This window comes from Neoarius graeffei, chromosome 13 (assembly GCF_027579695.1).
Source record: "Neoarius graeffei isolate fNeoGra1 chromosome 13, fNeoGra1.pri, whole genome shotgun sequence".
NCBI classification, from domain to species: Eukaryota; Metazoa; Chordata; class Actinopteri; order Siluriformes; family Ariidae; genus Neoarius; species Neoarius graeffei.
This window is the reverse complement of record NC_083581.1, coordinates 582,501-610,000: the sequence shown is the minus strand read 5'-3', so window position 1 is coordinate 610,000 and position 27,500 is coordinate 582,501. Positions and strand designations below refer to the sequence as shown.

The 27,500-nt window shown below is 46.3% G+C and overlaps 1 protein-coding gene across 2 annotated transcripts in view; it reads left to right on the top strand.

Annotated features, from left to right (window-relative positions):
- The window catches only part of hdac7a (histone deacetylase 7a), a 159,597-nt gene that overhangs the window by 50,264 nt on the left and 81,833 nt on the right, over positions 1-27,500 (top strand). For both annotated transcript variants that reach the window (XM_060937070.1, XM_060937069.1), the window contains exon 2: positions 2,708-2,754. The gene's annotated coding sequence lies outside the window, so the exon portion shown is untranslated. The remainder of the gene's footprint in view (positions 1-2,707; positions 2,755-27,500) is intronic.

Genomic DNA, 27,500 nt, shown 5'->3' with positions numbered 1-27,500 from the left:
ATGCATGATTATGACAGGAGGGGGCGTGGTATCACGATGGTGGCTCTCCATCGTGATGGATGACCGCCATCGTCGATGGACAATGGCATCATCTATCAGCACAGCCCTAGGGCCCGTGTTTAAATCCACAGCTGGAGATGGTGTGGCTTTTGAGTTACTGTGGTTTACATCACGACACTGTGTGTTTATTGGGAGTGTGTGAGAGAGAGTGAAGTGTGTGTGTGTGTGTGTGTGTGAGATCACCACCAGAACCAACCATCTTCTTAACATGCTTGCCAATGACGATCGGAGCATCAGGGAGATGGCCCGGGCCTCAGTGTTTCAGCACTTGGAGCAACGCAAGGTTCCAGTCACACATGGTGACGCGCAGTTCCTTGGATTCCGGAAAAAAGATAACGGCAAATTAGACATAAAAGCAACTGGTTTTGGTGTGAGGTCAGATTGGCTTGATCTAAATGATCTATGTAACCTCATAAACATACATTTGCGGTGGGCCAAACTAGACGGTGCAGAAATAACACCTAACGACAACATCATAACAGATCCGCTCATCTACCCCTGCGCAACATACATACAAGACGGCAGGGAACAAGAACTGCCTGCAAAACGTGCGCGGGCTTTCATCCTGCAGATGGCGCGATCACAGAACGCTCAACATTGGACCAGCTTAAAACTGCAAGGGAAACTGGCAGGGTTGGCCTTTGCAGATCATGCACTATCCCACTCTGTGCTGTCTGATTTTACTGTTGGAGAGGATATATTAATTTTTGCCATTAAAGCTCGCCTTCAAGTCCTCCCAACAAAATATAATCTAGCCACCTGGTATCCGTCCAATCAAGATCCATACTGTATTCTCCATACCTCCACTCGTGAAAACGAAACAATAGCATGTCCTTAATGGCTGTCATTTTTACAAGGGCCTTTATACAGCTAGGCATGACCGATTGGTTGACATAATTGCAGATAGCATTAAAGGAACATCTGAAGCGCCCACCGGTATGTATAAACATAGTGCTGTGCAAATTGCGTGGTTTAACTCTGACATTACTAATGTACTATTAGACAATTTCCCAAACACTCCAGATATAACCATCATAGACAAAAACAATAGAATAGCAATAATTGTGGAAGTAGGTTGCTCTTTTGATCTGTATATGGACACATGCTTTAATTATAAAATGTTGAAATACCAGCCACTTATCAATACTATCATGGGCCTTGGATTTCAATGTAAACTAGTTGTTCTAGTATTTGGGAGTCTTGGACATGTACACAAACTTGTTCTATCAGGAATGCAACTATGTGGGCTATGAAAAACAACTGCAAAGAGACTGGCGAAGTACTGTTCCATATCTGCCATAATAGGTCGCTTGTCCATTTGGAGACGGAGATGTCATATTTTTCCATAGATATTGTTGGATTGATTAATTGAATGATCACTTTTACAAATCTGCAGTGGTTTCCAGTAATGTTTGGCTCTGTGGATCTTTCTTGTGCTGTGATCCAAATAAAAGCACTAAACTGTGTGTGTGTGTGAGATCCTGCAGGAATAAACTGGACATTATAATGAACCGCAGCCATTATAAACATGCCCCCTATATCATACGTTTATATTAACACTTTATAATGACTGTAATGTTCTGTAAATAAATACGTTATACAGTAATGAGACCATCACAGTGGTGTAGTGGTTCTGACTGTCGCCTCACAGCAAGAAGGTTCTGGGTTCGAACCTCGCAGCTGACAGGGGCCTTTCTGTGCGGAGTTTGCATGCTCTCCCTGTGTGTGCGGGTTTCCTCCGGGCGCTCCCGTTTCCCCCACAGTCCAAAGACATGCAGATTGGGTAAAATCCTCAGCTACTGGGGTTTCACAAGTCAGTGCATGCTGAGTTCCGGTCCCAATCCCGGATAGATTGGGGGTTTGCATCAGGAAGGGCACCCGGTGTAAAACCTACACCAAATCAAATATGCGGAACAGATCCACTGTGGTGACCCCTAACGGGAGCAGCCGGAAGAAGAAGAGGATCATCTGACTGTGTGTGGAGTAAAACCTGAACCCCAGAGAAAGCCGCTGGTGTTGGTTTCCACTCGGTGTTCAGTGAGAGTTTGGTCATCAGGCAGACGTCTTTATTAAAGTCACCGCTCTGAGAAACTCGCACACTGTGATTTAGATGAGATTTACACACTGCGTTGCGTCTGCCTCCGTCTCCAGCTGTGTGGAGGTTTAGAACAGACACCGTTTCAGAGCATGAGATCATCTTCAGGAGACAGAAGGTTCTGGATGCTCATTTACGTTTTAGTGTTTTTATTTTTCACATTTCGTATGTATTTATACAGTATTACTCTAAACAATATTAATCTGAATTTGATTAAACCTGCAGAAATGCCACAGCGTCTCATCACAGCGCTCTCATTTTCAAATCCCTTCGTGTTTCTCAACCAGCTGATCCACTCTCACCTGATGTTCTACCAGTACACAAACCTGTCTCTGCATTTCTGTGTCCCACGCTTACCCATAATCCTCCTCTCCGCATCATGACACACACACACACACACACACACACGTGTTAATGCGACTATACGAACAAGGCCGGCGTTTCCTTTTGTTGAGTTGGTCTGAGTGTAGTTGATGTTGGAGAGAGCAGATCTGAGATTTGCTCATTATTGAACTAAACGTTTGAATGTGAAATGTTTTCTGTTCTCTACAGATGGGTTTTGTTCTTCACATCCTGCTGTAGAACCCAAACTCAGCACGGTAAGAACTTCCACCTTATTATTATCTCATTTCCACACAGCAGGTCAAAATTCTGTCTTACTGACCAGCAGGTTATGAATTTACATCCCAGCACTGACGGAGGTTCAACACTTCTATTGTCTATTTGTCTGGTTTTAGTTTGGTTTTTAATGCGCCCTTATCGATTGGCCTCTGCGTCATTATTATTACCTTCATGTCGTAAGTGTGGAGAAAAGAACACATTCAGCCTCAGCGCTCAGAGTCCTGCGTCAGTGGCCTGACGGTTATGAGTGTCCGTAAGGGTGTTGAGAGCGACAGCTCTAGCCGAGCTACAAACATGGCTTCTCAGAACTACATTGGCCAAGAACCACAGCGCCCCCTGTGACCGGCTTATTGATTACAGCTGACTCTCATTCACATGCAATCAGCCACGCTACTGAAGCCTGTCTCACTCTCAGCGTCAGCGTGAAGTATTGTTGTGAGTTTACCCAGTCGTACCAAGCCTTTCTATCTCTGCCTGCCTCTAGTTTTCCTGACCCTCACTATCTCTTTACTTCTATGCCTATCGTCTCCTCTTTATTGCCCTGATTGCTGATTTGGCTACGTTTCCTCTTTGCTACCCGGCTCTCCCTTGCACATACCGTACTGTACATCCGTAAGTGCCTGCACCCTGACAACGAGTTCAGATCCCATCACTGCTATAGAGATATGAGCCATACCTTGATTGATTGATTGATTGATTGTTAATTATATACTGTGCGTGTGTAATGTTAGCTGAGTGAAACACACACTGATAGATTTTATTCCACATTACTGAACTCAAAATATTCTCCGCGACAGAAAGCAAGAATAATTTCCAGGAGTAAAAAGGTTGAATTTAACCACTTTATTCTGACTTTAAACCCCTAACTTTTATCAGCACTTTCCTCATTGTGCACACACACACACACACACACACACACACACACACACACACACACTCTTTACTCGGCGAGTCACACAGGAACATTACCGAGCGTTTTCATAAATCGGGTCAGAGAAGGAGAATGTTCTGTGAGCGAGAGGTAAATAATACTGAAGGTCATGTGCTGGAAGTGTGTTGTGATGAAATGGTCGGACAAACAGCCGAACACATGGATGGAGCGATTTCACGCTGTAGACATGCGTTACCATGACAACATGGAGCTCCTGAGTCCAGTCAGCACGTTCAGCTCTGTCGAGCGTTTTTAACCTGTTTAACTGATTATTAAAAGCACATTAACGCTCCGGGGATTCCAGCATTTTGGTTTTGTGTCAGTAAACAGAAATGAATTGGTAATCTTTCTTTCTTTCTTTGTAAGTAAAAAAATGTACTCGTAAACGGAAAAGAGTCTGTTGTTCTGAAGCCTGGGGTCGTCGCTGATCGATAACGCGTGATTTACTGAGCAGTGCGAGTGGAGAAGACTCCAGTGTCCGCTGAAGTCAGGAGGTAGACTGTTTCTCGTGGACGCAGGTAACCCCAGCTCCCTCTGCTGGCTTCCACTGCCGGTGTCTTTCAGCCGTGTGGGAAACACAGCTCGTGTTCTCTCTCCACACTCCTTCTGTTGTGTCACGTGTCGATGGTGCGGCCGACCCGCACACCTGTTAAACGATCGCCGTCTGCGTGTCACTCGAACACGCTTCGTTATCGAGGGAAACGATCCGAGAGCCTGTCCGTGAGGGAGCGTTTCAGCGGGCGGTTTGCATTTAATCTATTGAAGTGAAACTGTAGGACATCGAATTGGCCGGTTTGGGCGTGACTCCAGGTGGTTTCAGTTCGTATCTGAGAGTTCAAACACCTGTGCAGACTCGCATGGAGATTGGTTCATCGGCTGTTTTTTGAGGAGAAAAAGACTGAGATTTTGTGGTTTATTTAAGTGATGAGCTGTGCTCTGATGATTTTGTAGAAGTCTGAAAATATAAAAATCTATAATATATAAAAATAATGCACTCCCCGGCCACTTTAATAGGAACGTGTCATTGGTTCTAAGATCCCTGTTCTTGGCTGCAGGAGCGGAACCCAATGTGTTCTTCTGCTGAGATGCTTTTCTGCTCACCACGGTTGTAAAGAGTGATGATATGAGTTACTATATCCTTCCTGTCCATTTCCCTCTGACCCTCTCTTATCAACAAGGCGTTTGTTTCCACCCACAGAACTGTCGCTCACTCACTCAGTGTTTTTTGTTTTCTGCCCCATTCTGTGTAAACTCTAGAGACTGTTGTGTGTGAAAACCCCAGGAGGAGATCAGCAGCTTCTGAAATACTCAAACCTCATACTCATCTGGCTCAAACCGACACCCATACCACAGTGAGAGACAGAAAGAAAGTCACACTGTGAGATCAGTTTTTCCCGTTCTGATATTTGAACATTGTGAACGTTAACTGAAGCTCCTGATTTGTATCTGTGGGATTTGACGCATCGAGGGATCGGCTGATTACAGAACTGCAGGGGGATGGGGGGTTCCTAATAAAGTGGCCAGTAAGTGTATAATATAATGAGCCATAAACATCAGTAGATATTGTGGCAACACATTGTTGTGTAGGAACAGTAACGTGTCGCACAAGCTTATGTGACTCTCTCAGATGTGTCTCTCACACACAGGGAAATGTATAAACGCTGTGTGTGTGTTGTTTCCTGTAAGTTTCCTGTTCACAATGAAACATGAAAGCAGCAGGCATCAGTGTGCTGCGTGTCTGAGCTCTGCAGCCTGAACACGAAATCAGCGCTTTCTTACACAGTGTCACTTGTGCACAGCACAGAGCAGTCAGACACGGCATGAACACATGAACACAGTTCCTACAGAAACCTGCAGCACGCTCAAGTCCACCACTGTGGAGCTCAGATCACGTGACGGTCACATGGCAGCGTCTTCCCTTTCGCACACCGTCGTGAAAAACAGCCAGTTCAGTGTTTTAGTGGTGAGGAACAGCGTTAGTGTGAAAGTCAAACAGATGAGGAACATCTCAGTGTGTTAGTGACTCGACCCGAGAGAAAAACAACACATCGATAAATTAATGTAAAAAAACTGCTGTAAAGTACACAAGCCTGCACACACACACACACGCACGCACACACACGCACGCACACACACGCACGCGCACACGCACGCACACACACACGCACACACACACGCACGCGCACACGCACGCACACACACACGCACGCACACACGCACGCACACACACACACGCACGCACACACACACACGCACACACGCACGCACGCACACACACACGCGCACGGGGGATCAGGTTGATGCAGCGGGTTGATGGCGAGACAAACACAATAGCGGTGGTGATGATGTCATTGGTGAGGATTGTGTTTCCTTTTGTGTGACTGAAACTAAATCATCTTCATCAGCTGCGTTTACGGCGTCCCTTTTTGGGCTGTGTTCCAAACGACACGCCGATCCCCTGTGCACCACGGAGCCAAACTTCCTCATGGACTTCATTGCTGAGCCTCATTGTTGTTTTGATTCGTTGTGATGTAAAATGTCTAAAAATTAGACTTGAAAGAGGAATTTCTAAACTCATAATTCTCACGTCTGTCTGTCTGTCTGTCTGTCTGTCTGTCTGTCTGTGGTTTTTGCCTAAAATTCATCATCAGCTCTTTTTTTTTTAATTTAACATTTATATTTGTCTCACATGTGGTTGACGTCTGACTCGCAGTTCCTTTTATTTAAATGGAAGCTCATGGCTCAGATCCGCCTCACGTCTGGCCCCGCCCACTTTCCCTTTAACACGCAAACTACACAGAGTGGAAACGATCATGTGACCTCGCCGAATCACAAGACCCACTGCTCGAGTGCGGGTGTTTATTAATGTTTATACCACACTGAGATCCTCCACTCTCATTGGTCGGAAGGTGTTGATTAATTTCTGTAACAGCAGCTCTGACAGTAGCACAGGTTTACAGCGGTGCTTGAAAGTTTGTGAACCCTGTAGAATTTTCTGTATTTCTACATAAATTTGATTTAAAACATCGGATTTTCACACAAGTCCTAAAAGTAGATAAAGTGATAAAGATAAACAAATGAGACAAAAATATTATACTGAGTCATTTATTTATTTTAATTTATTGAGGAAAATGATCCAGATCACTGAATGTCAAAAGTATGTGACCCCCTGTTTTCAGTATCTGCTGTGAGCTCCCTGTGCAGTAATAACTGCAGCTGATCGTTTGCTGTAACTGTGGATCAGGTCCTGAACATCGTCCTGGAGGAGTTTGATCCCGTTCCTCTGGACAGAGCAGCTTCAGCTCTGGGATGGTGGTGTTTTTCCTCACATGAGCTGCTCACAACACGTTTCTACTGGATTAAAGTACTGATGACACGAACATGACTCTATGCAATTTCTTAAATAAACTATACAACATGGCAAACATGTTAGATTTCTGTTATAATTAAGTGAAAAGAAGCTGTTGTTACGCGAATATCCAACTTTTAATTGCACAGCCCAAGAAAACTGGGTCCGTGGCTCGCGGCCATGCTGTGACGTCAGCGGGAGAACACGCTGCGGTTCGCTGGCTGTTCTACTCTGGTTCTACTCAATGGAAATGGCGCATGAAAACGCCGGTGAACTCTCTAGTGCTAGCTCTTCAACAACCAAATACTGGTACTTTAAGCAGTGATCATGATGGCATGATTTTATCTGATTTTAAATAAATGAGATTGATAATAATGTGAATGTTCACAACTAATACATACAAACTCTGCAGCTTCTGATTCAGCAGCTGCGTCACACTCCGCAAAAACATCAGCAAGAACCTACAATATAAATGGAAATGCGATACACTAAGCTCAAATGACTTTTGGAAAGTATAATTTCTAAATTTTTTCTACATATTCTTGAAGTCGGTCATCGGGGTACTTGCTACCGTTCCCTAACAACGCATGGCAAAGGGTAAAGTGTAGTGTTGCTACGAGTACTTGCGAAAGCCTCCGGTGGAAGATCCTCGATGTGCTGATAAGACATACAGTTCTATAGAACACACAAGTGTCACGATAATCACAAAACAGATGCAAATTGTTAAAATACCTCATTTTTAAGCAATCGTGTATTGATCTCTTCCAAATAGAATCTATGATGCCTACCCTCTTTACCCTTTGCCTCTCGTTGCTAGGCAGCAGTTACATGAAAGCCGCAAGCTTTCACAAGCAAATACATGACTGATATCACGCCGACTTTATGATTACATTTATGATTATCATGAATGTGTACTCTATGATGTGTACTCTATGAGCGCTCTGGAGCGAGTCACTTCCAAGATGGCCGCGCAGACCGCATGGTTACTATTTTTAGCATCATGTCGGAGCACTCTATAGCTCTACGTACCTTTATCTTATGTCGTTTCTCAACACATGTTCTGACAGGAGGACTGTCTTTGGAGGAGTCAGCTTGTCCCAGGCGACTGCTGAATCCGGCATAGCTACTAGTCGACCCCCTCCGGAATACTGTAGGCACTGCTGATGGTAGCAGCACACGTTTGTGCTGAACTGAACACCCAAGAGATTCCTTTAAGCTGGGAAGGGTGTCAAAACAATCCAAATCGAAGTGTTCAGAGCACAGGACAGATGTTGGTGAGGGCTCCCACTTGTCACGAGTGCGCCTGACTTGCTTCACCCACTTCGCATGCAGCTCGGGATCTCTGGGAAACTTGAATAAACTTACCCCATCCTTGTGGGTTTTGGAGCAAAAGCCGGCAACACAACGCGAAGGCATAATAACTATATATATATATGTCTAATAATAATACTAATAATGATAAACTGAACACCTCTCGCATCAACAACAAACTGGTAAGTTAGGAGGAAGGTTCTTTCGCTGACGTCATATAGCTCCTCCTCCTCCTTCGTCTCCTGGGTGCTGCAGCCCCGTCAAATTTGCCCAAATAGCTGCGTTTTTTATCATAACTTGTAAAATAGGCGCCTTCGTGAATTAATATATGGCTCATCGGGAATTACTTTTTATGTTATAAAACATCGCCAAAGATGTCAAAGATGTCATCAGACCTTTAAGGTCAGGACTTGGCCATTCCAAAACATTCACTTTATTCTTCTTTAACCATCTTCAGTAGAACACCATGTGTGTTTCAGGTCACTGCCTCGCTGCATGACCCACCTTCTCTTGAGATTCAGTTCATGGACAGATGTCCTGACATTTTCCTTTAGAATTCGCTGGTATAATTCAGAATTCATTGTTCCATCAATGATCGCAAGCCGTCCTGGCCCAGATGCAGCAAAACAGGCCCAAACCATGATACTACCACCACCATGTTTCACAGATGGGATAAGGTTCTTATGCTGGAATGCAGTGTTTTCCTTTCTCCAAACATAACGCTTCTCATTTAAACCAAAAAGTTCTATTTTGGTCTCATCCGTCCACAAAACTTTTCCAATTGCCTTCTGGCTTGTCCACGTGATCTTTAGCAAACTGCAGTTGTGCAGCGATGTTCTTTTTGGAGAGCAGTGGCTTTCTCCTTACAGTCCTGCCATGCACACCGTTGGTGTTCAGTGTTCTCCTGATGGTGGACTCATGAATATGAACATTAGCCAATGTGAGAGAGGCCTTCAGTTGCTTAGAAGTTCCTCTGGGTTCCTCTGTGACCTCGTGGACTCTTACACGCCTTGCTTTTGGAGTGATGTCTGTTGGTCCACTCCTGAGGAGGGTCACAGTGATCCTGAATCTCCTCCATCTATCTGACTGTGGATTGGTGGAGTCCAAACTCTTTAGAGACGTTCTGTGACCTTTTCCAGCCTGATGAGCCTCAACAGCTCTTTTTCTGAGGATCTCAGGAATCTAGCTGTGAAGATCAGACTTTGATAGATCTCTGTTCTTTAAATAAAACAGCGTGAACACTCACCTGATCGTTCCCCGCTGACTGAAAACACCTGAATCTAATTTCACCTTCAGATTAACTGTTAATCCCAGGGGTTCACATACTTTTGCCTCTCACTGATCTGTAACAGTGGATCATTTTCCTCAATAAATAAATGACCGAGTATAATATTTTTGTCTCTTTTATTTAATTGTCTTTATAGACTTTTAGGGTTTGTGTGAAGATTCTAAAGGGTTCACAAACCTTCACGCACCACTGCATATTAATGCTTATGTTCTAATACGTTATCGTTTCTATGGTAACAGCTCATTCACAGGGACGTGTACAGCAGACGCTCCACATAAACAGATTCAGAATAATATGGTGACATTTTCTATAAAGAGATGTTTATTAAAATATTTATTTGTCTCTAATTTTAATACAAATGATCTGGAAAATTATGTCGAATTGATAAAAAAAAATCAAAGTTTAAGCCGTTGTCTCAGAACACGCGCTAACGTTCTCAGCTATTACATCACTGAAGAAAAAACAGTTTGGAAACCTGCCTTCCAGTCCAGAATTTTTCTTTGACTTTTGATTGGCCAGTTGTTTGTTTTATAGCCACGCCCCCAATGCTGTCAACACCCTCATTATGATGAGAAATTCCATGTTTATAAAGTTGTCAGTACAGAAGATGCTTCCAAGCAGCTGAAGGTTCAAGTGCACTTGAGAGTGATATCATGCTAATGCTAACTCGAGGTGTACCACCATAAGTTTTAGGGGTGGAGCTTTGTGTACATGGATGGAAATGGGGGCGGGGTCAATTAATTAATAATGATTTGAATCTTATTCAGTGCCACCGATTTAACTGCTAGAGACCTATTTTTCACAAATCTTACCAAATGCACCTTGAATGTTTCTGGAAGGAGTCTCCAGTGTGAACGCTGTGGAGCACTCCAAGGTGAAGCTGGAACTGTAAAGACACAGGAGTTTACACTTCTGTACAGTTTCTCAGGAACACGATGGAACAAGCTGCAGGTTTCTGTCTTCTTAACGTTCAGAGAGAATAAAGAGAGTCTGGTGAGGGAACGGCCGTTTATCGCTGTTATAACGTCAGTGAGAACAGGAAGTAACCTGTTAAATGTACAGTGGAGATAAAGAGTTTACACACCTCGTTAAAATGATCGGTTTTTCTGATGTAAAAAAAAAATGAGACCACGATAAATAATTTCAAAACTTTTCCCACCTTTACTGTGACCTATAACCCGTACAATTCAACTGAAAACCAAATAAATCTGTTCGGGGGAAAAACATAAAAAATAAAAAATGTACAATAAGCTGGTTGCATAAGTGTGTGCACCCTTAAACTAATACTTTGTTGAAGCACCTTTTGATTTAATTACAGCATTCAGTGTTTTTGGGTTCACACCTGCCATCAATTAAACTGACTCTGATTAACCCCAAATAAAGTTCAGACGTTCACTCAGTCGCATCCTCCAGCAAAAGCCAGGGTTCACAGAGCGCTTACAAAGCGTCAGAGGGATCTCACTGCTGAAAGGGATCAGTCAGGAGGAGGGGACAAAAACATTTCCACAGCATTTGATATACCATGGAGCACAGTGAAGACCGTCATCAAGAAGTGGAGAAAATATGGGACAACAGTGGCATTACCGAGAACTGGACGTCCCTCCAAGATTGACGAAAAGACAAGACGAAAACTGGTCAGGGAGGCGGCCGAGAGGCCGACAGCAACACTGCAGGAGCGGCAGGGATTTCTGCCAAGTACTGGTTGTGTACTACATGTGACAACAATCTCCCGTATTCTCCACATGTCTGGACGATGGGGTAGGGTCGCAAGATGGAAGCCTTTTCTTCCAAAGAAAAACATCCAGGCCTGGTGAAATTTTGCAAAAAAATACATCAACTCTCCCAAAAGCGTGTGGGAAAATGTGTTCTGGTCTGATGAAGCCAAAGTTGAACTTTTTGGCCACAATTCCAAAAGGTATGTTTGATGCAAAAACAACACTGTGCATCACCAAAAGAACCCCATACCCACGGTGAAGCATGGTGGTGGCAGCATCGTGTTTTGGGGTCGTTTTACTTCAGCCAGAACAGGGGCTTTAGTCAAGCTGGAGGGAATTATCAACAGTTCTAAACACCAGTCAATTTTGGCCCAAAACCTTCAGGTGTCTGCTAGAAAGCTGAAGATGAATTTCATCTTTCAGCACGACAATGACCCCAAAAAAGTTTAGGAACGGCCCAGCCGGAGCCCAGACCTAAATCCAACTGAAAATCTGTGGGGTGACCTGAAGAGGGCTGTGCACAAGAGACGCCCTCGCAATCTGACAGGTTCGGAGTGCTTTTGCAAGGAAGAGTGGGCAAATATCGCCAAGTCTGGATGTGGCAGGCTGATCGACTCCGACCCAAAAACACTGAATGCTGTAATTAAATCAAAAGGTGCTTCAACAAAGTACTAGTTTAAGGGTGCACACACTTATGCAACCAGATTATTGTACATTTTTTATTTTTTATGTTTTTCCCCCGAACAGATTTGTTTGGTTTTTAGTTGAATTGTACGGGTTATAGGTCACAGTAAAGGTGGGAAAAGTTTTGAAATTATTTATCGTGGTCTCAGGTTTTTCTGATGTAAAAAAATATTATTTTATCCACTGTAACTATAAACATCAAAAAGGGAAAAATTGCTGTGGTGTAAAAGGAATAAAGCCGTGAGGATGTGCTGTTCGAGGAAAACGATCAGTTCTCTCTCATCGTCCGTCTCCTGTTCAAATAAACACCAGTCAGTATTTTCTCCACTAAATGGACACGGTGTTCAGAACAATAAAGCGGGCACACACACACACACACACACACACACACACACACACACACACACAGAGTAGCAGGACTTGCAGTGACATTTTGACATTTTCAGAGCGTTGAGGTTTTACTTCGAATATGGGTCACAGAGCATTTCCGATAAAGTGTGTGTGTGTTTAAAGCTTACCATTTACTGTAGACAGAGCCGGAGATAAAAAGAAAGATAAAATGAAGTGAAAAAGACAGAGGCAGAGAGAGAGTGAGACAGGCAGAGAGTGAGACAGAGGGTGGATGTGTGTGTGGTTAGAAAGGTCTATAATTGGAGATCCTGTCTTACACAAGGTCAATTTAGCAACAGCAAGAAATGAGAGAGAGAGAGAAAGAGAGAGAGAGACTCTCTTGGTTACACACACACACACACACACACACACACAGTTGCTTGTGTTTTATTATTATTATTAATAGACGGTGGAGTACGGGATAGTTACTAATCTGAATCCAGAACCATCTGTACTCCGAGTCCTGAATCTGTTTCTCATGACTAGGGGTGTAACGATTCATCCACTACATCGATTCATCGATTTATTTTCCTACAATCCAACTACAACGATCTGTGCTCGGCAAGTTGGCCTTCCGGACGACATACATCGATCTAATATCGTTTTAAAAGGTAATCAATCGATTGTATCGATACTAGGAAATAACGCATTGGATTTAAGCACGTCAGACTTTATACTGATGTGTTTTTTTAGCACTTTTAATGATAAAGGCGTTAAACGTTACCGATTCAGTCTGCCTGTCTGTGACGTCATCGTCACGCACCAGCAGCAGCACAAATCAAAACACAGCATGATGGCGGATAGCAGAGGCGAAGCCGGCGAGCGGCAAATTTTCAAACCGGCATTACAGTCCAGTGTGTGGAAACGCTTCGGATTATATTGTAATATTTTTGTGTTGGAAAAACAAAAGCAGAAGTTTTAGAAGTATTATTATTATTATTTTTTTCAACCAAAAGTGTTGGTTGCACTTAATTCAAATAAAATGTCAATGCATTTGCCACTAATTGTTGTTTATATCCATAATTACAGTCTACCTGATTCCCTTACAAGAAACAGCAGGAATCTAGAAAACTTCACCTGCACTGTCCAGTATCCACATATTTATTTCAGCCACACTGGGTTAATTTTTGGCTAAAAAGTTACTGAATCGATTTCAAGTCACTGAATCGATTCGGACCGTATCGTTCTAAGTGAACCAAAATCGTCCTTGAATCATATCGGCAACCACGAATCGTGATTCGAATCGAATTGTTGTTAAAACGAATCGTTACACCCATACTCATGACAGAACAGTAGCAGATGAAGTGGGTGGAGTCTCAGGAGTGAGGGGCGGAGTGCAGTGTAACGGACATGATCAGTTTAAGATACAAAATTATCAAATTCTGCTTCAAATTCTGCAGACCAGCACCAGAACCGGGACACGTTCCATACTGACTGGGTATACTGAGCCCTTCTTCGCTGAGCCCTTCTTCGCTGAGCCCTTGTTCACTGAGCCCTTGTTCGCTGAGCCCTTCTTTGCTCAGCCCTTGTTCACTGAGCCCTTCTTTGCTGTGCCCTTCTTTGCTGTGCCCTTGGCTCTTTGACTTTGCACTCATAGGGACCTGAAGCTGCAGTGCACTGTGGGATTGAGGAAGTAGGCTGGATTTTCTCCATTATGCTTTTAGACAGCACTCACAAAGTAGTGCACTTTGTAGGGCGTAGGGTCAGTGTGAGTCTGGGTGCTGTTTTTAAAATGCATTCATTTCTGCTTGCCCACTTCCCCTTGGTTAAGTGTCTTCTGGCCATTATCCCCCCCCTCCCCCGCTCTCTCTCTCTCTCTCTCTCTCTCGCTCGCTCGCTCGCTCTGTCTCTCTCGCTCGCTCTCTCTCTCGTGCTCTCTCTCTCTCTCTCTCTCGCTCGCTCTCTCTCTCTCTCTCTCTCGTGCTCTCTCTCTCGCTCTCTCTCTCTCGTGCTCTCTCTCTCTCTCGTGCTCTCTCTCTCTCTCTCTCTCTCGCTCTCTCTCTCTCTCGTGCTCTCTCTCTCTCGTGCTCTCTCTCTCGCTCTCTCTCTCTCTGTCTCGTGCTCTCTCTCTCTCTCGTGCTCTCTCTCTCTCTCTCGCTCTCTCTCTCTCTCGTGCTCTCTCTCTCGCTCTCTCTGTCTCGTGCTCTCTCTCTCTCTCTCTCTCTCTCTCTGTGTCTTTCTTTCTCTCACTTGCTCTCTCTCGCTGTGTGCTGTGTGTGTGTGTGTGTGTGTGTGTGTGCGCTGTGTGTGTGTGTGCGCTGTGTGTGTGTGTGTGCGCGCTGTGTGTGTGTGTGTGTGTGTGTATAAAAACACAGCTACAGAAATAGCTGCACGCTAGAACAGGAAACAGGGAGCGAGTCTAAAACAGGAAGAGTCTCTCTCTCTCTCTCTCTCTCTCTTTGTTGTGTTTTTATAGACCCCTTCCTCATACCCAGAGGGATCACCATGGTAACCAGCATTTATGGGATGGCAGGCAAGCCTCCATGGTTCTGAACGAGACAGTGACAGAGAGAAAGAAAGAAAGAAAGAAAGAGTGAGAAGCGAGAGATGAATGTGAAAAGGGATGTTGTCACTCAGAAAAAAAAACAGTAATTATAGCTTTAAGAGTGCAAGGAGTGAGTGAGACAGATTGAAAGAGAGACAGATTGTGAGAAAGAGAATTCTATTTCTGTACAGATTGTTTTGTCCGTAATCAGTGGAGTTTCCTCTGCTCAACGGGAAACCAAACAATCTTAAGTCGAGCCATGACCTTCTCCAGGGAGAGGCAACTCTCTGTGTGTGTGTGTGTGTGTGTGTGTGAGTGAGTGAGTGAGAGACTAATTGAAATGGCTGAGGTTTTCTCTGTTGTTGATTAAGTCTGTGCTTTTTCTCTTGTGCACCAAAACGTATAAACGTATTTACAGCAGACAGTGCGGGGAGTAATGGGGGGGGTGTTTATCACTGTTGTCTTTGGAAACAGAACACGAGAGGTTTTGGAAACTTGGGTAGAAATTTTATCCTCCGATCCATAATACATCACTGACCTGACCTCACGCACACACACACACACACACACACACACACACACACACACACACACACCTGGGACTCCTCCACAGTGTTTGCTGTAACACTAGTACCATGTGGGAAATGATGTCATTACACCCCACCCCACAGAGACTCCACCCACTTTCACAGGTACCGTTTCATACTGAGGAACAAGATCTCGAGCAGAGTACAGATAGTTCTGGATTCCGATTTGGAACCACCCCATACCCGTACCATAACCTCATGTGGAAAAGCAACACCAGGGGACAAAGTGCAGCAGCTCACATTTCATTCATTTTTAGTCATACTGTTCTTACACACACACACACACACACACACACACACACACACACACACACACACACACACACGTGAGCAATGAGCACACACACATATACCCAGAGGTGGAAAAACTGGATTGACAAAGTAAAAGTCCTGCTTAGGTTTTCCGTCTGCCTGTGCTCTCAACACAGGTGATTTCACCAATTAGCTCCTCAGCCTGGCGAAGGGCATGTGGTCATTAGGATCAGCTGGTTCATTGAATTGGCTGGAGCAAAAATGTGGCAGGGTTTTTACTTTCTGCACCCGGGTTTTTCCGCCTCTGCATATACCCAGAGCAGTCGGCATGTTTTCCTACTGGTTCAGGGAATCAAACCAGTGACCTTTTGGGCCCATGGATGCTTCTTTAAGCTTTCAGCCATGGCCTGCCAATAATTGTGGAGGGCACTATATACAACTTCCGGATGTAAATTTTAAACATACAAATGTATAAATTTATCCATAATGATGAAGCCTGAGGTGATGGTAGTGAGGGAAATCTCCCCGAGACGACATGAGGAAGAAACCTTGAGAGGAACCAGACTCTAAATGGAACCCATCCCCATCTGGGTGATAACAGACAGCGTGATTATATATAACTCACATCTATAACTGTGTCCTATAGAGTCACAAAGTACAACTGTGTCACCAGGAAATTCATTATAGTTTAACAGGAAGTCTGTTTTGTTGAAGTTATAAACTGTTCACTGATGGAGACTTGAGTGTAAAACTGTTCATGACAACTGCAGTCCTAAAGTTCTCCTGGGGATTGGAGCCCAAAACCATCAGAGCAACACTGTAAGTGTCCAGAGCGTCTTCCAAGTGTGTCTTTAGACTGTCCATATGGGGGCCGACCTCCACAGGAGCGATGTGATGAGACTCCAGCCAGAAGTCGGGCATCAGGATGGATCAGGCAGGTCTGAGAGCAGGAGAGGTTCAGCACCACTGGAGAGAGAGAGAGAGAGAGAGAGAGAGTTAGATATGCTCTTTGTGACACATTGGTTAAGAACAGTGTACATTCTGCACTGAGTACAAGCAGGGACTCCGGCGAGACGAACTATGACAGCATCCATACATCCCAGTTTACCAAAACACTCTGTCTGAGGATCCTCCAGATCTACTCCTTTACCTCATAAACACCATTAACACAAGGCTTGACTAAACACATCTGTTTTCAGCCGAGACTTAAACGCTGAGACTGTGTCTGATTCCCGAACACTACTTGGAAGGCTGTTCCATAACAGTGGGGCTTTGTAAGAAAAGGCTCCGCCCCCTGATGTAGCCTTCACTGCAGTGCCTTGCAAAAGTATTCACCCCCTTGGTGTTTGTCCTGTTTTGTCGCATTACAAGCTGGAATTAAAATGGATTTTTTGGAGGGTTAGCAGCATTTGATTTACACAACATGCCGACCACTTTAAAGGAGCACATTATTGTTTTTATTGTGACACAAACAATAATTGAGAAGAAAAAACAAATCTGGAGTGTGCATAAGTATTCCACCCCCCAAGTCAATACTTTGTAGAGCCACCTTTTTACTGCAATTCCAGCTGTAAGTCTCTTGGCTTATGTCTCTATTAGCTTAGCACATCTAGCCACTGGGATTTTTGCCCATCCCTCAAGGCAAAACTGCTCCAACTCCTTCAAGTTAGATGGGCTGCGTTGGTGTACAGCAATCTTCAAGTTATGCCACAGATTCTCAATTGGATTGAGGTCTGGGCTTTGATTAGGCCATTCCAAGACATTTAAATGTTTCCCTTTAAACCACTCCAGTGTAGCTTTAGCAGTATGTTTAGGGTCATTGTCCTGCTGGAACGTGAACCTTCATCCCAGTCTCAAACCTCTGGCTGATTCAAACAGGTTTTCCTCCAGAATTGCCCTGTATTTAGTGCCATCCATCTTTCCTTCAGTCCTGACCAGCTTTCCTGTCCCTGCAGATGAGAAACATCCTCACAGCATGATGCTGCCACCACCATGCTTCACTATAGGGATGGTGTTCTAAGGGTGATGGGTTTGTGCCACACGTGGCATTTCCCATGATGGCGAAAAAGTTCAATTTTTGTCTCATTTGACCAGAGAATCTTCTTCCATGTGTTTGGGGAGTCTGCCACATGCTGTTGGGCAAACTCCAAACGTGATTTTTTAAGCAATGACTTTTTTCTGGCCATGCTTCCATAAAGCCCCGCCCACTCTGTGGAGTGTATGGCTTAAAGTGCATATTCTGGACCAATTTTGTGGGGTTTTTTTATATGAAAGTCTGTCCCTTTACACACTCATCTAGAAGGATAATTTTGCACAAGGTCATCTGTCTACAGCAGAAAAAAATAACAAAACGCATCTGGAAAAACCCCAACGGAGTCTGGAGCCAGATTCGTGACGTTATCTGCGGAAGCGCCAGCAGGCTGCGCGAGCTTTGCACAGTTTCAGTGCACAGCCTGTGTAGACCAAGCGTTCCCATTTCTCTCTCACTGTCCTGTCTTTTGGGAAACGATGAGTACTAATCCCATCATGATTGGTGTTGCTACACCCTCCTACGATACATCTGTTAACCATTTTAATAATTACACGATAACATTGAAGAAATTTGCAGAAAACCACCAGGTCGTTTTCTCATAAAAAAACAGCGCTGACGTAGGATTCAGAGGGAGGCGTTCCGCACGCGACGTCATGAAAATCAATGTCATCTCATCTCATTATCTGTAGCCGCTTTATCCTGTTCTACAGGGTCGCAGGCGAGCTGGATCCTATCCCAGCTGACTACGGGCGAAAGGCGGGGTTCACCCTGGACAAGTCGCCAGGTCATCACAGGGCTGACACATAGACACAGACAACCATTCACACTCACATTCACACCTACGCTCAATTTAGAGTCACCAGTTAACCTAACCTGCATGTCTTTGGACTGTGGGGGAAACCGGAGCACCCGGAGGAAACCCACGCGGACACGGGGAGAACATGCAAACTCCACACAGAAAGGCCCTCGCTGGCCACGGGGCTCGAACCCAGGACCTTCTTGCTGTGAGGCGACGGCGCTAACCACTACACCACCGTGCCACCCGAAAATCAATGTTTCCCGGGAAATCCAAATGCCAGGTTTTTTCAGAGGCGGACCAATTCACCTCAAATGGCTTGATTTCAAATGAATTTTTCTGGTATTGCACAAGGTAAAAAAAATTACAGAGAATGCAGAATGTTACAGATATTTGACCAAAGTTTAATATAAAATAGGAGAATTACATTGATCTTGCTCCTGAATTTACCCGTGATGTGCACTTTAAAGTGGTCCTATGGACAGATACTCCCATCTCCGCTGTGGATCTCTGCAGCTCCTTCAGTGTTCTCTTTGGTATCTTTGTTGCGTCTCTGATTAATGCCCTCCTTGCTCGGTCTGTGAGTTTTGGTGGGCGGGGCCTTCTCTTGTCAGGTTTGTAATGGTGCCATATTCTTTCCATTTTGCTATAATGGATTTAATGGAGCTCCCTGGGATATTCAAAGTTTGGGATATTTTTTATAACCCAACCCTGATCTATACTTCTCCACAACTTTGTCTCTGACCTGTTTGGAGGCTCCTTGGTTTTCATGTTGCTTGCTTTGTCGTGTTGCAGAGTCAGGGTCCTTCCAGAACAGGTTGATTTATACAGACATCATGTGACAGATCATGTGACACTTTGATTGCACACAGGTGGCTCTTAATCAACTAATTATGTGACTTATGAAGTGAATCGGTTGGAGCAGCTCTTATTTAAGGGTTTCATACGAAAGGGGGTGAATACTTATGCACACTACAGATTTCTGTTTTTTCATCTTAATTATTGTTTGTGTCACAATTTAAAAAAAAAAAATCACCTTTAAAGTGGTCGGCATGTTGTGTAAATCAAATGGTGCTAACCATCCAAAAATCCATTTTAATTCCAGCTTTTAATGTGACAAAACAGGACAAACACCAAGGGAGTGAATACTTTTGCAAGGCACTGTATATGATGTACTACTTTTGATCTAAGTAGGCGTGGCGGGTCATAGAGGAGCAGAAGTTCACTCAGGTACTGTGGTGTGAGACCATTCAGTGCTTTAGAGGTCAATAGTAGTATTTTATAATCAATATGAAATGTGATTGGGAGCCAATGCAGTGTGGATAAGACAGGAGTGATGGGGTCATATTTTCTAGTTCTGGTAGGGCCGTTCCCTTCACTCTCACAATGTTTTCTAGTCTATCCAGAAGAATGAAATGATCAATGCATTATTAATAAGCAGCGAGACACAGCCCTGATCAGACGCCAACAGTAGGTCGTTTACTACTTTAACCAGAGCTGTCTCTGTGCTATGATGAGGTCTAAATCCTGACTGATACATTTCATGGATGTTATTCCTATGTAAATATGAGCATAACTGCTGTGCCACAGCTTTTTCAAGGATCTTGGAGATAAAAGGGAGGTTTGATATTGGCCGATAATTGGACAGCTGACAGGGATCAAGGTCAGGTTTTTTAATCAGGGGTTTGATAACTGCTAGTTTAAAGGATTTGGGTACATAGCCAATTGTGAGAGAAGAATTTATTATTTTTAGAAGCGGTTCAGTTACTCCAGGTATTATCTGTTTGAATAGACGTGTAGGTGAGGGAGCTACTGTAGTGCACAAGTTGAATATTGTGATGTGGAAATTCATGGAATTAGTTTGGTTTCTTGAAGGGGAGTAAAACATTGTAATTGCTGATCTGATACAGTTATATTATTAACTGCAGGGTGACTCATCAGATTGTCTGGTTTTAAATTAATAATCTAAGTTTTTTTGTCAGATATTTTCAGTTTTGCCACTGGAAAAAATTCATGACGTCGTCACTACTGCGTATTGAAGATGTGTCTGTTTCTGTGGTGGTTTTATTCTTAGTTAATTTTACTAAAGTATTAAATAAGAATCTCAGATCATTTTTATCATCTATTGGGGGGGAGAGTCCCACAGTCACACACACACACACACACACACACACACACACACACACACACACACACGTCCGGCCAGAGGGTATTTCACATTCCTGATCTCTGGCTGTGCCTGAATGAGGGTTTCTTGAATTTCTTTCTCAGGAGTGTCAAGTTTTCAGAAATGTTCCCCCTTGCTGTACCCCCTACCTTACACACACACACACACACACACACACACACACGCTCAGCTGCCAGCGGGTTAAATTCATGAGAACCCTGGGTGTGGAGTTGACATTAGCTAACCTGTATCTGTACGTGTTTTTACGGACAGTGTGATTGGAGCTGAGACAAAAATCATCCAGAACATTTTCTGAGTTAAATCGCGTCTCACCGTTTGTCCCGTTGGATGAAATGTTTTTGGTGAGTGGAGCCTCACTGCTGTGCACAACTGCGGGTTCTGTTACCCGAGGACTCGGTGATGCAGCTGAAAATATTATCACAATAAAATGTTTCATTTCAGTTAATGTTGATAATTATTGATCATTTTAATGACCTATTTTAATAATTTCCAGGAGTAAAAAGGTTGAATTTAACCACTTTATTCTGACTTTAAACCCCTAACTTTTATCAGCACTTTCCTCATTGTGCACACACACACACACACACACACACACACACACACACACTCTTTACTCGGCGAGTCACACAGGAACATTACCGAGCGTTTTCATAAATCGGGTCAGAGAAGGAGAATGTTCTGTGAGCGAGAGGTAAATAATACTGAAGGTCATGTGCTGGAAGTGTGTTGTGATGAAATGGTCGGACAAACAGCCGAACACATGGATGGAGCGATTTCACGCTGTAGACATGCGTTACCATGACAACATGGAGCTCCTGAGTCCAGTCAGCACATTCAGCTCTGTCGAGCGTTTTTAACCTGTTTAACTGATTATTAAAAGCACATTAACGCTCCGGGGATTCCAGCATTTTGGTTTTGTGTCAGTAAACAGAAATGAATTGGTAGTGATTGTTTGTTTTTTGTTTCTTTTAACCCTAACCCTCTTCTTTGTAAGTAAAAGATGTACTCGTAAGCGGATGAAATGAAATGAAATGCAGTTTTCTGGAGCCCGGCCGGGCTGGAGATTGAGAACATGCAGGATTTGCTGAGCAGAGAAGATCCCAACGCCGTCTGAAATCACCAACTCCACCATTTTTTGTCTCTTTCCAGCAGTTTGCATTTAATGTATTGAAGTGAAAGTGTGGAACAGTTTTTGTATTTTATTGATGAAGTGTCTGTCGATGATCCGGAACACACCGCTGTCGTTTATCACCGGGGTCACGAGGCACTTCTGACTCATTCAGTGCCTGAGTTCGGATCAGACACCTGACAAGATTCTGGGGGTAATCCCCCCCCCCCACTCCATCTCTGTCTGTCTGTCTCTCTCCCTCTCTCTCTGTCTGTCTCTCTCCCTCTCTCTCTGTCTGTCTCTCTCCCTCCCTCTCTCTGTCTGTCTGTCTGTCTTTCTCTCTCTCCCCCTCTGTGTCTCTCTCCATCTCTCTGTCTCTCTCTGTCTGTCTGTCTGTCTGTCTGTCTGTCTGTCTTTCCCTCTCTCTCTGTCTGTGTCCGTCCGTCCCCCCCCCCCCCCCCCCCCCCCCCCCCCCCAGGAGGGGAAACTTACAGTTGAAGCTATTTTTTTTCTCGGAGTGATTATTTTCTCAACAGTTATAAATATTATAATAATTATTAATTATAATCTCGACATGTTTCTGTCGCGTGTGTACTTTGACTGCGTTCTGAAAGTGGCCACCTATGAAATTGACAAAGCCTTTCCTGATGGCTGGGCTATCGATCTCGAATTCAGTATGCCGTATGTGTGCACCGCCGGGGAGCAGCGGCGTGGTGGGAGGACGCGTGGGGTGGAGATAATCAGCTGGAGGCTTCATGCAGATGCTGCTGCTCTTTTCTGTAAAACAGCGAGTGAGGCACAGCAACTTCTCACCATAATAGATAATGTGTGCCAACAATTTGGGCTTCACATTTCATTCAAGAAGATAAAAACACAGGTATTTAATGATGACGATCTTGCAAAACAGCCAACACTATTCAGCATTAACAGTCAAGTCGTGGAAAATGTCAGAGAATTCATGTACCGAGGGCAAATGATAACAACTGAGGAAAAGGGACGTTTCGCTGAAATGCGTGTGGCCAGGGCAAATGCAGAATCCAGTGAGCTCTGCACGGTCTTAACGGACAACACTGTGCACAAGACGGAAAATCCTGGAAGCGCGTGTGTGTGATCGCGGTTAATTTATGGTACACAAGCACGGTTTCCTAACGAACAACAACTAAATAGACTTGAAGTTTGTTGGCACCAGATACTACGGAGCATGGTAGAAGGAGGGTGGAAAAGAAAGAAAGCATCAGAAGATTCAGAAGAAGTTTACAGCTTTCTCTACACAAATGATGAAATCCAGAATATCATGAAGACGATACCCCTCGGACATTTCATTTACTCACAATATCTGAAGTACATTGCGCATAATGTAGAACTGACAACACTGCAATCACAAAGAAGGTCCTGTTCGCGAAGCCGAGCGGGAGATATTACAGGGATCCATGGGTAACGATCGGGCGGTTGTTGGGAACAGCAGTGGAGCAGGCAAAGAGACGGACACAGTCCAAAAAGGAGTCGAGCAGAGTGATCCACCCGCGATTCACTCTGGCTCTTCGCTGACTCGGTCAACAACAGAGAGAGTAAAGTGCACTGCGCTGTTTGTCCGTGTGTGAACAGAGCGCTGCGTGCCCCTCAGAGCCGCCGCTTTTCTGTACAATGACACTTTTGGTTTTTTGAGGTTTAGTCGTATTGCCCAGGAGCCTCTGGTGCAGAATTCACACTGCAGTGTCGTGTTCGCACACAGCTGGAAAAGCTGAGCTCACACGGATGAGAACAGCACTCCACCCCCTCTCCCCTTAATTACACCAATTTGAATATGCTAATGAGGGCTACACCTCTCTCCAGATTCAGGAAAAATGGCAAAAACAAGCGGCAAGTCTGCCAGAAAAATAAACTTCTGCGAGTGTGAGGTGGAGGACCTCCGTGAAGTTGAGACCCCCTATTGATAAAAAGGTGAATAAAAGATTTTTGGTTTGTTTGTGCACAAAAAAAATAATTATTTAAGTTATTGAATATTATTTTCTTGGAGCATGATATCACTCACTACCCCATGAATGATGCACGTGTGTTTATTTTGCGTACACAAATGAATTGAAATACTTCCATTCACGTTCTGATCACATGGGGTGGCAACTTCATGGAGGTAGGTGGGAGGAGCTACTGTCCAGGGTGGAGTCCAGGGGGGAAAAATATATTTTTTTGGCACTCTGTCCTGTGACATTAACTAGAGATGCATTTCTGCAAGAAAATGTGAGGAGTGATTGCTCCGTCACACGCAAAAAAAGATGAGTGCAGCTCACGACAGATAGCTGGATGGATGTGTGTCAGGTGAGTTGGGTGAAGGTATGAAATGAAGTCTGGTGTCTCTCTGATGAAGCGTGATCGAGCCAGGCGACTTTGATTCTGAAACTTCATTCATTTGGGGGGGGGGCAGAAAAACGAGAGAATGAATGCATCTTTCCAAAAGCTGTATACAAGCTACATGCTCTTCCCAGACAGGACGGACAAGTTCAGGTTGGTTGGAGGTCAGTATCTCAAAAACTATAGGATAAGAAGCATGATGAAAAATTTGTCTTTTTTAATAATAATAATAATAATAATAATAATGAGAAGAAGAATAAAACAGTAATAGTGATGGCATGATTGTTTGCACAGTCACACTAATAAAAGAGTAAAGTGGAGTGGGGTGGAGGGCTTACTGCGATGGGGTCAGAGAAACGCACAATAAATGAAATAAAAAAAGGAGAGGTCCGACATTAAGGTGTACGTCAGGCGGAGCACTGCTGCGGGTGGGCGGGCGGAGGGGCAGGAGGCGAGGAGCTCACACCATCAGAATTCCCTCCCTGTTGCACCACAACACTTATAGATCACGTCCATCTTCACATTCATGGTGAATAATCATCATTACAGTCTGAACATGTCCGATCTGTCCGACAACGGAAATGAAGACGTGTTCATGGAAGTAAAATTTCAGCTGCATCCATTTTTCCTGCATAAGACAAAAAAAAGCCACTCGGTAGAAAACTTCACAGCATTTTCCTTCCTCTGAAGCAGGACGCGTTTTCAGACCATCAAGGCGGTGAAGCTTATTATATTTTTAGCACACGGAGTTATCTGGAGATTCTGTGGAACAGCCAGGAATACTGCAGTGATCAGAGAGGTTTCCATGGGGACTTTCAGGATCTCTGACAGAACCTTAACAATTGATTGGCAGAAAGTTCTCGGTTCTGGTCACAGCCAGTGCCCACACGAGAGGGAGACCGGTGCCCGCGCGAGAGGGAGACCGGTGCCCGCGCGAGAGGGAGACCGGTGCCCGCGCGAGAGGGAGACCGGTGCCCGCGCGAGAGGGAGACCGGTGCCTGCGTGAGAGGGAGACCGGTGCCTGCGCGAGAGGGAGACCGGTGCCTGCGTGAGAGGGAGACCGGTGCCCGCGTGAGAGGGAGACTGGTGCCCACATGAGAGGGAGACCAGTGCCTGCGTGAGAGGGAGACCGGTGCCCGCGTGAGAGGGAGACTGGTGCCCACATGAGAGAGAAACCGGTGCCCGCGTGAGAGGGAGACCGGTGCCTGCGTGAGAGGGAGACCGGTGCCCGCGTGAGAGGGAGACTGGTGCCTGCGTGAGAGGGAGACCGGTGCCTGCGTGAGAGGGAGACCGGTGCCTGCGTGAGAGGGAGACCGGTGCCCGCGTGAGAGGGAGACTGGTGCCCACATGAGAGAGAAACCGGTGCCTACGTGAGAGGGAGACCGGTGCCCGCGTGAGAGGGAGACCAGTGCCTGCGTGAGAGGGAGACCGGTGCCCGCGTGAGAGGGAGACTGGTGCCCACATGAGAGAGAAACCGGTGCCCGCGTGAGAGGGAGACCGGTGCCTGCGTGAGAGGGAGACCGGTGCCCGCGCGAGAGGGAGACCGGTGCCCGCGTGAGAGGGAGACTGGTGCCCACATGAGAGAGAAACCGGTGCCTGCGTGAGAGGGAGACCGGTGCCCGCGCGAGAGGGAGACCGGTGCCCGCGTGAGAGGGAGACCGGTGCCCGCGTGAGAGGGAGACCAGTGCCTGCGTGAGAGGGAGACCGGTGCCCGCGTGAGAGGGAGACTGGTGCCCACATGAGAGGGAGACCAGTGCCTGCGTGAGAGGGAGACCGGTGCCCGCGTGAGAGGGAGACTGGTGCCCACATGAGAGAGAAACCGGTGCCCGCGTGAGAGGGAGACCGGTGCCTGCGTGAGAGGGAGACCGGTGCCCGCGTGAGAGGGAGACTGGTGCCTGCGTGAGAGGGAGACCGGTGCCTGCGTGAGAGGGAGACCGGTGCCTGCGTGAGAGGGAGACCGGTGCCCGCGTGAGAGGGAGACTGGTGCCCACATGAGAGAGAAACCGGTGCCTACGTGAGAGGGAGACCGGTGCCCGCGTGAGAGGGAGACCAGTGCCTGCGTGAGAGGGAGACCGGTGCCCGCGTGAGAGGGAGACTGGTGCCCACATGAGAGAGAAACCGGTGCCCGCGTGAGAGGGAGACCGGTGCCTGCGTGAGAGGGAGACCGGTGCCCGCGCGAGAGGGAGACCGGTGCCCGCGTGAGAGGGAGACTGGTGCCCACATGAGAGAGAAACCGGTGCCTGCGTGAGAGGGAGACCGGTGCCCGCGCGAGAGGGAGACCGGTGCCCGCGTGAGAGGGAGACCGGTGCCCGCGTGAGAGGGAGACCAGTGCCTGCGTGAGAGGGAGACCGGTGCCCGCGTGAGAGGGAGACGGGTGCCCACATGAGAGAGAAACCGGTGCCCGCGTGAGAGGGAGACCGGTGCCCGCGCGAGAGGGAGACCGGTGCCCGCGTGAGAGGGAGACTGGTGCCCACATGAGAGAGAAACCGGTGCCCGCGTGAGAGGGAGACCGGTGCCTGCGTGAGAGGGAGACCGGTGCCTGCGTGAGAGGGAGACCGGTGCCCGCGTGAGAGGGAGACTGGTGCCCACATGAGAGAGAAACCGGTGCCCGCGTGAGAGGGAGACCGGTGCCCGCGCGAGAGGGAGACCGGTGCCTGCGTGAGAGGGAGACCGGTGCCTGCGTGAGAGGGAGACCGGTGCCTGTGTGAGAGGGAGACCGGTGCCTGCGCGAGAGGGAGACCGGTGCCTGCGTGAGAGGGAGACTGGTGCCTGCGTGAGAGGGAGACCGGTGCCTGCGTGAGAGGGAGACCGGTGCCTGCGTGAGAGGGAGACCGGTGCCCGCGTGAGAGGGAGACTGGTGCCCACATGAGAGAGAAACCGGTGCCTGCGTGAGAGGGAGACCGGTGCCCGCGTGAGAGGGAGACCAGTGCCTGCGTGAGAGGGAGACCGGTGCCCGCGTGAGAGGGAGACTGGTGCCCACATGAGAGAGAAACCGGTGCCCGCGTGAGAGGGAGACCGGTGCCTGCGTGAGAGGGAGACCGGTGCCCGCGCGAGAGGGAGACCGGTGCCCGCGTGAGAGGGAGACTGGTGCCCACATGAGAGAGAAACCGGTGCCTGCGTGAGAGGGAGACCGGTGCCCGCGCGAGAGGGAGACCGGTGCCCGCGTGAGAGGGAGACCGGTGCCCGCGTGAGAGGGAGACCAGTGCCTGCGTGAGAGGGAGACCGGTGCCCGCGTGAGAGGGAGATGGGTGCCCACATG